We start from the raw sequence: 7,822 nt of genomic DNA on the forward strand, positions 1-7,822 counted from the left end.
TTTCTAGTTAAATTATTTGAATACGCACTATCTCTACATATAATTGTCGATAATGTAGATCGCTCGGCCGGTAATGCAGAGCACTCGGTCGGTAATGCAGAGCACTCGGTAGGTAATGTAGATCGTTCGGTCGGTAATGTAGTTCGTTCGGTCGGTAATGTAGAGTACTCGGTCGGTAATGTAGATCGCTCGGTCGGTAATGTAGAGTACTCGGTCGGTAATGCAGAGTACTCGGTCGGTAATGTAGATCGCTCGGTCGGTAATGCAAATTCATATACATTAACTAGAAATTATTTTATGCTTTTCTTCCCATACTTTTAAACAATTATATCTAGAGCTAGTGCGTATTCATATAAATTAACTAGAAATTATTTCATACTTTCTCTGTACCTTTTTTGAAGTCGGTTAAATTTTTCTTTTTTTAAATTATTTTTTGACGAGGACGAAGAACAAGGTTCCGGAGTGCTTGGAATTCGGAATTTCGGAAATCGGGGCACCTCCGTAGAGTCCTACGAAACGAAGTTAACGAAAGGGGTGTAAGGAATACTGGTCATTTTTGTCGATCGTGCTGTATTCCGCTGGAGTTGTTGTTTTATCGTAACGTATTTAATAAGTTGCAAAACGATGGCCCTCGAAATTGGACCCGAGGCGTCTCCAATTTCGGAGCACATTAATTCGGCCACGTTTGTGTGCAACGGGCGACGAAAGAACTTTTCACGCGAGGGTCTACGTAGAGAGGTTAGGAGTTGGCAGCGCGCTGGGAGCGAATAAAAATCGTTAAGATTCCCTGGGCGTCGCGTGGTTGGTACATCAGAGTCGGTGCTCTCTTTGTTGGTACGCGTCCAAAGGAGCCGGAGAGGATCGATAGCCGCTCTCAATTTTCGTCTCTTTCCACGAGTGTTTCTGCGGCAACGAGCGAACGAAACGTGGCCGTGGTGTAATTCGGTGTGTTTTAGGATCAGGGGTCAGGCTATAAAGTTCCTAGGGACAGCCATAAAATCAGCCGCAAAACCGCCGGTGTCCGTGCGCGAGGCAACGAAAACCGTAGCGGCCGGAGCACGTGCAGGCCTTCGTTTCCTCTTTAATTTCATCGTCGTTTATAGAAAACCGGTGGCGCCCCTGCCAGAGTCAATGTTTATCCTCGCGAGGGCGTAGAAGGTGTGTCGAAAAAGTAACGAGACCTGTTCTCTATAAATATTTATTAGCAACTCCATTACAAATCAACTTTATCCCCTTCAAAATAGTTCCCAAGGGAGGTCACCGTCGGAGACGTTGTTCTCACTCCTGGAAACAAGGCTGGAAGTCTTTAACTGGCGTTGCTGCGAGTTACTCCAGCTTGTGGGTGTTACTTCCAAACGAGCTTCGAAATAGGCCTTCAGTTTTAGGAAGTAGAAGTAGATAAACTCCTGATCCTCGAACTTTCAAGATCATAAAGTCGCTTAAAATCGAAATCACGCTTCATCCCCTGCAACTCGTAAATTATCGGTGCGTGACCGAAGTTGAGTTGGTCGGATGGAAGCTGGTTGGCCGTCCAACGAAACAACAGACGCCTCCCGTCGACGGTATGTCTTGAATTTCGTCGACAAGGTTCGTTGGTTCGATACTCGAGATTCCCCAGGATCGTGATTGCATTATTCCGTGTGCATCCTGTTGCACGGCGACGTATACGCTCTCTAATTCGACATACGGCGGCTGGTAATTCGATAAACGAAGCAAGCAATGCGTAGACGCTATTTAATGACGTTCTACCGCGACGCAGGCTTTCGCGGGTATTATGTAAATATTCTGGCGTAACTGAGCCGCTAGTTTGCGTACGCTGTGTCCGTTATTAATTAAATTCTGCATCGAGTATCGTTGAACCGAGTCGCGTGATGGTTTCGTGGTTAATTGGTGTCGGTAGATGCCAACGTTTACTATCAGGTCTGGAAGGTAACTGTGATTCCGAAGACGCGCGCTTCGGAGCATTGAGACGGATCGTGTCACACGCGACCAAAGCAGAGAGCACAATACGCTGGTTAATCGGAATTGGAGCACGAAATGCGATGCTAGTCTAGAGGATCCTCGGGAATCCTCAGGATCGTTCGGCTTTGTTCTCGTTAACGTAATACTTCATTATCTCCCGACATGGACAATGCGAGTATTGTTATAATCCTACGAAATTAACTTGATTTACTTGTCCTACAACACGCTCAAACAGTTATATTTCTTCCTCTGCGATGCAGCTGCTATATCGTACTTTTAAACGGACTTTAAAGTCAATTGTGCGTCTAGAATAAACCCGCTACGTATTCAACAGATCTGTGAGTCGAAACCGTCCCGACCCGCGTGCCTTTATTCGTTTCTGAATCAGAATAGGGCAAAAGAAACTCTTTCAACCCGTCATAAGCCACGTTAAACGTGCGCTCTTTGTGCTCCGCGATCACGATCCGCTCGAACGTCACCTCTGACCGCTGCGGACCCCTTTGTTCGCGAGCCGTCAAAACACGTCATCGAGGAACAATCAATTTCACGGCGTTCTGCGTCACACGGAACACGTTTACGAAACACCCGCGATATTGATTCTTTTTACGTTCTCTCGGGGCGATGGCAAAAGTCTCCCCCCGGGGGATTCTGCGAAAGGGGATCGGCACCTAAGTAGTCGACGGTACTTCATTAATCACTCGTTCGACTGTTTCTCCGTCTTATCGTCCACGGTTTTCTGGTCGCACGGTAGCGTGGATCCCAAAAACGCGATAAGAAATCGTCGAGCTAGTTTATCACCTCTCCTTCTAAGAACACTGGATTTTTAAAAATATTCCCAAGTTTTTCTTCAGGAGGTCTATAAATATGAGATTTATTATTGTCACTTGAAAAAATATGCCCAAGGAGTTGTGCCCTACAAAGGGTTAAACAGACCGTCAATTTATACAGGAGTTCTCCAAGTCGTACCTGTGAAGAACTTTTCATTATCGTCAAAGTCCACTTCGGAGCAACTATTTATACGTATCAGGTTAAATAGTCCGTCCATCGTCCGTCGTTTTTGTAAACCAAGGGACGAAGGCACAAAGGCGATTGCCGCGAGGGTTGCCAGGAGTTGTTTCGGCTCGACGGGTGGGTTGGGGAGCAATAATTAGATCGACCCACAGAGGAAGCGCGAATGGAGGGGCGGTCCCGCAGAGATAATTAGGTAATTGGTCTACCTATATCTCCGATCGATCCACGGGACAGGTCGAGTAATTTCATTTTAATCAAGGCCATCGATGCCACGATATCTAAGTAGCGCGAGACTCGCGAGTTTTTCCGCCGTCGAGGTAGCTTCACGGTTAATTCAATGAAAAGTGGATTCTAGGAAGTGGCTCGACGGCCAAGTTACTCGAAAGCCATCCTTGAGACGCATGGAAATGAGAATAAATTATTTCCCTGGATCTAGTTTCCCCTGTAATCTCGCGCAGCTCTCTTCCTTGTAATTTATCGCGACGTTTCCGGGTACTTCCATCTGTTTGATGTATCGTACCATTCGGGATTCGTCTTCTGCACGTATAATTTATCGCGAAGGCTCAACATTCGCCTCGATGTTTCGATTTTTGGGCTGTTTGATATTTTCATTAAAAAATTAGGAAATTAATACAATAGTGTTCATCCGACACTTCCAGTGGTATTAAACACTCGTATCATAATGGTATTCGTTTCCGTATACTTGGGGCGATCAACAAAGTTAGGACTGGCAGCGTACGAAACTTTTTCGCCTGCTCAGCGTTGATAGAAGTTTGATTACTCAAAGCAGTCACCATTTGAATCAGGACACTTTTGCTAACGAGTCGCGGAACTTCGAATTTAATTTTCACAGAGATTCGAAGTCTCGGTACCAGTGAATTTTATAAGACCTTCCCTGGAGCTTCTCTACTAGAAAAGTCTCTTTCATAGAAACTTGTTTCGACGACGAAGAAATGCGTTGGATGCGTTTGAATTATGAATGGTTAGATGAAGGTAACTCGCGAGTAGGTCATGCCACTAAGTGGCATTAGGAGACAATGTTTGTTTATTATCAAGTATGATTACAATTTGTCGATCTTTATTTTTTAAAAGAAATTGAATAGACCACAATTCACACGCGAACAGAAATTATTCTACCTCATCTCGACTAAATAAACTGAGAATTCGAGGTCAGAATCCCAGTCCAGGAGATCTCTGATTATTTTCCCTCCCGCAAGCATGAAAGGACCACCTGTAAATGGGACCACTCGAAGCGCCATTTACACACCTCGGAAAGCTGCGTTTGAAACACGATTCAAACGCTACGGTTTACCCTTAAATCCTCGACCCAGGAAATCGACCAAGGCGCGGTGCATCCGTCTTTCTCATCGCAAAGATGCCAGGCGACGTCATAAAATAGAGAACAAGGCGGCTCACCGAATCGACTTTACTGTGAAATTCCACTTCTGTCGGTAGCTGTCCTCCACCATAGCGGAACGGATACGGGTATTACGGTACACGGCCTTATGATCACGTACGCTTCCCTAAAATACGACGTCTGAAAGGATTTCGCGCAAGCACACACGGTAAACAGCGAGGGAGACGGGGCGTGCCGTTGGCTCTTTCGAAGAATGGAGGAAAATCCGCCTAAGTCTGAAAGTCGAGCGCGACTGAGTTTAAAGTTTAAAGTTATCCGGACCGAGTTTCGGTGGCTATGTATCCCACTATGGATATAGTGGAACACGTGCGCTCGATACGTCCATAGTCACGCAGGGGACAAAGCGTGAAAGTAAAGGAGGAAATCGACGTAGTCTTTGTCAGCCTTCTTCTGTATCAACATCCTATCGGAGATTCGGTTACCGAACCACTCTCCTGCAGGATAGTCAACCCATCGAGACTGTGCTAGGATCTCTTCAACGTTAGTACCACGTTGGAGATTCAATCTCTGAATGTTTCTTCTGCTGGCTATTCAACCAGCAAATCGTCGGTATGTTTCTTCTACGTGAATATCATTACATATTCAAGCATCGAATCTTTGCAAGGTCGTTCTTGCGTCTACTTCCTGCTGGGATATTCAGTCATCGAGTCGTTGCCAGTTTTCTTCTAGATCTACATCTATTTTCGATTACTCGCCCTTTGACATCGTTGTAATAATCTACCGCATGTTCTACCACCTCGTCAGACGAAACTTCGAAACTGTCCGAACCAGGTACCGACATCCATGGACGTTCCGAATGGGCCGCGTGGAACGAGGACACGTGCACTCGATACGTCCATAGTCCTGCTGATAGACAGAGATGAAGCAAGAGCGAGAGAAGATTGCGGAGCGTGAAGGGTGGTACAGTTTAATCCGTGGTTCGGCGTGCGCGGCTTGTCGAGTTGGAGCCCGCTAATGGAAGGTTAAGCCAGCTGATCCTGAGCTAACTTTGTACACCTTATCGAGCAAGGAGCTGATCGAACTGCTCTCGTTTACGTTCACCCTCTCGCTCACCTCTGTCCCCGCTTCCCATCGATCAAACAGGTGTTTGTCTAAGGAATTTACGACACCGATCCGATGCCGCGCCGTCCCCTCCCCAGTTTCCCTGTAATTGCACTTTTCCGGGATCTCCGTTCCCCAGATCCCACCGGGCACGGTTTAAACCGGCGCAAAAGACTTTACGACGACATGTTCGATTCTGTTTTCAATCCACTTTTACCGCAAACCGGCGAGAAAAAGAACCGTGAAAGGATTTTAACGGCGTAGCGTGTCGACGGCGACTTCTATCGATTCCCTTTCGTACGCTGCGCGACATCGGGAGGGTCGAACGGGGAAGATTCTCGTCTAACTTCGATCTTTTCTTGTAATGGAGTAGATTCTGGGATAAGGGGATTAGCGGGACTCCGCGGGAAGCATTTTTATTGTGATTGCGATTCGAACGGTGTTGGGCGAACACTGAAACTTTACTGGCCTTTGTTGCTTGTATTAAAAATACGAGGTGAATTCTTTGTAGTGAAATACACTGAAAATGTGGAACGCAATTTTTCGATACTAGTATTTGCGTCTAAAAAGACGAGTTTAGAAAGTATTTTGGGTGTCAAGTACTGTTTGACTGACGTGTCTGTCTAGTGCTTGACTTTTCTACTTAAACGTTCCTTATTCTTTTATAGATATATACACAATAATCTTCGTTGATTTTACCGTAATCTGCTTACCTGTAACCAAATAACATATGTAATATAGGTGATAATGGTCGGTCCGTCTGAAGTAGAAGTAGCCAGTACTGTTCAGACACAGTTTTGTAAGTCGTTCAATCTCGCGCAAAATTCTTGTCAGTCCACGGACGTGTCAATTAGAATCCATGAACTCTCAGAAGATGAAAAGCATACTATACTAGTGAATATAAAAAATGTTTCCCATATTTTATACCTACAAAGTCAGCTCTAGAGAGCCGCGCAAATATATTTCTTCATCAAGCGTGCTCGCAGAGGGTTGAGATACTGCTGCACGATGTAAACAGAAATTCCTATAATGCCGCGTTGAAAATATATCGTGCAAAACGACAGCGGTCCGATAGTTTCGCAGGTCACCGTATATCGGGTGAAAAACAGTTATCGGAGAGTTGTAGGCTCGACAAGAGGCAAAGCGCGGAGCCAGTGGCTTACGTTCGATTGAATTTTAAGCGTGGACGCTTCTGCGACACCGTTTCCTCCGCTGATAAACGAGTTTGACCCAGGTAGTAAATTCCTTCCTGGTTGCAGGTGTACCCAAACTACCGCCAGGACGTTGCAGCAATTTGCGAATCGAACGTACGAGGCCAAGTTTCTCTTTCCATCAGCCCGGAGCGCCTTGTGTTTTCGAGTATTCGACTTCCGAGCCCGATTTAAGCCAGGGTTCTTGGTTTGTTGGCCGATAAACCACGTCGTTTTCAGGAACGTGCGCTTTGGAAACGAATTATCCAACGAAATTTAAAAGTTGGCTTTACGTAAAGGATATTAGGATTTATTATTTATTATTTATAGATGATACCGAGTGATAGTCTTCAATTGAGTTCGCTGAATTACCGTACATAAAGAAATGAATAAAAAAATGAATTTCAAGGTCACACGCGTGCGTCACGAGGCAAAGTGCGCGATGGCTGATTCGAGTGGTAAACTCGCCATTCGAGCCCAACGATCCGCGAGACTTTGCGAGACTAATCGCGCGGATACCGTTGCCTTTTGCTTTTGATACCGAGTACCGTTCGGAATGCTTGCGCTCCCCTTGATTTCGCCCTAAGAATGGCCCTCCAAAGGAAAGGAGGCCAGTCGTGCGCTCTTCGAGATCTTATCGAATCTTGCGAGCCACCCCATCCGTAATACCTCGCGTCACATACGTTCCATGGCGTTTAGATTGTATCTCACGACGCACAAATGAAAATCAAAACTCGACAGTTCGACCCCATCGAGATTTCCTCCGTCGCGATTTGATTTGGCACATGGCGGAAAATCATTCATAGCACTCGTGCCTGACGAAGGGGGTCGCGCTTTATTTGACTTCAATTTTGCATGTACTGCACAATTTGTATTATAATTTCATTCCCGGGCCCTTTTCACATCAACACTGTGTCAGAGCATTCCATCGGTTGATTTACATATCAACATTTTGCTAGGCATGCTACAATTTAATCTTTGTTAACTCGTTTCCACGTCGATGTTGTAATTGGCACGTTTCTGCAGCTTTCCTTTTTGTTCTATATATCGACATCGTGTCAGTCTTTGAGAATCTAATTTTTCCGTCTCGATTTTTCCAGGGACCTCGTCCATTAAATTTCCTCTACGTTTCGCGGCATACGCTACGTCGCGTTAACGCGGTATTTGAACAAGAGGCCGCCGCTCGATACATTTTCCAATT

Source organism: Hylaeus volcanicus, chromosome 5 (assembly GCF_026283585.1).
Source record: "Hylaeus volcanicus isolate JK05 chromosome 5, UHH_iyHylVolc1.0_haploid, whole genome shotgun sequence".
Classification (NCBI taxonomy): domain Eukaryota; kingdom Metazoa; phylum Arthropoda; class Insecta; order Hymenoptera; family Colletidae; genus Hylaeus; species Hylaeus volcanicus.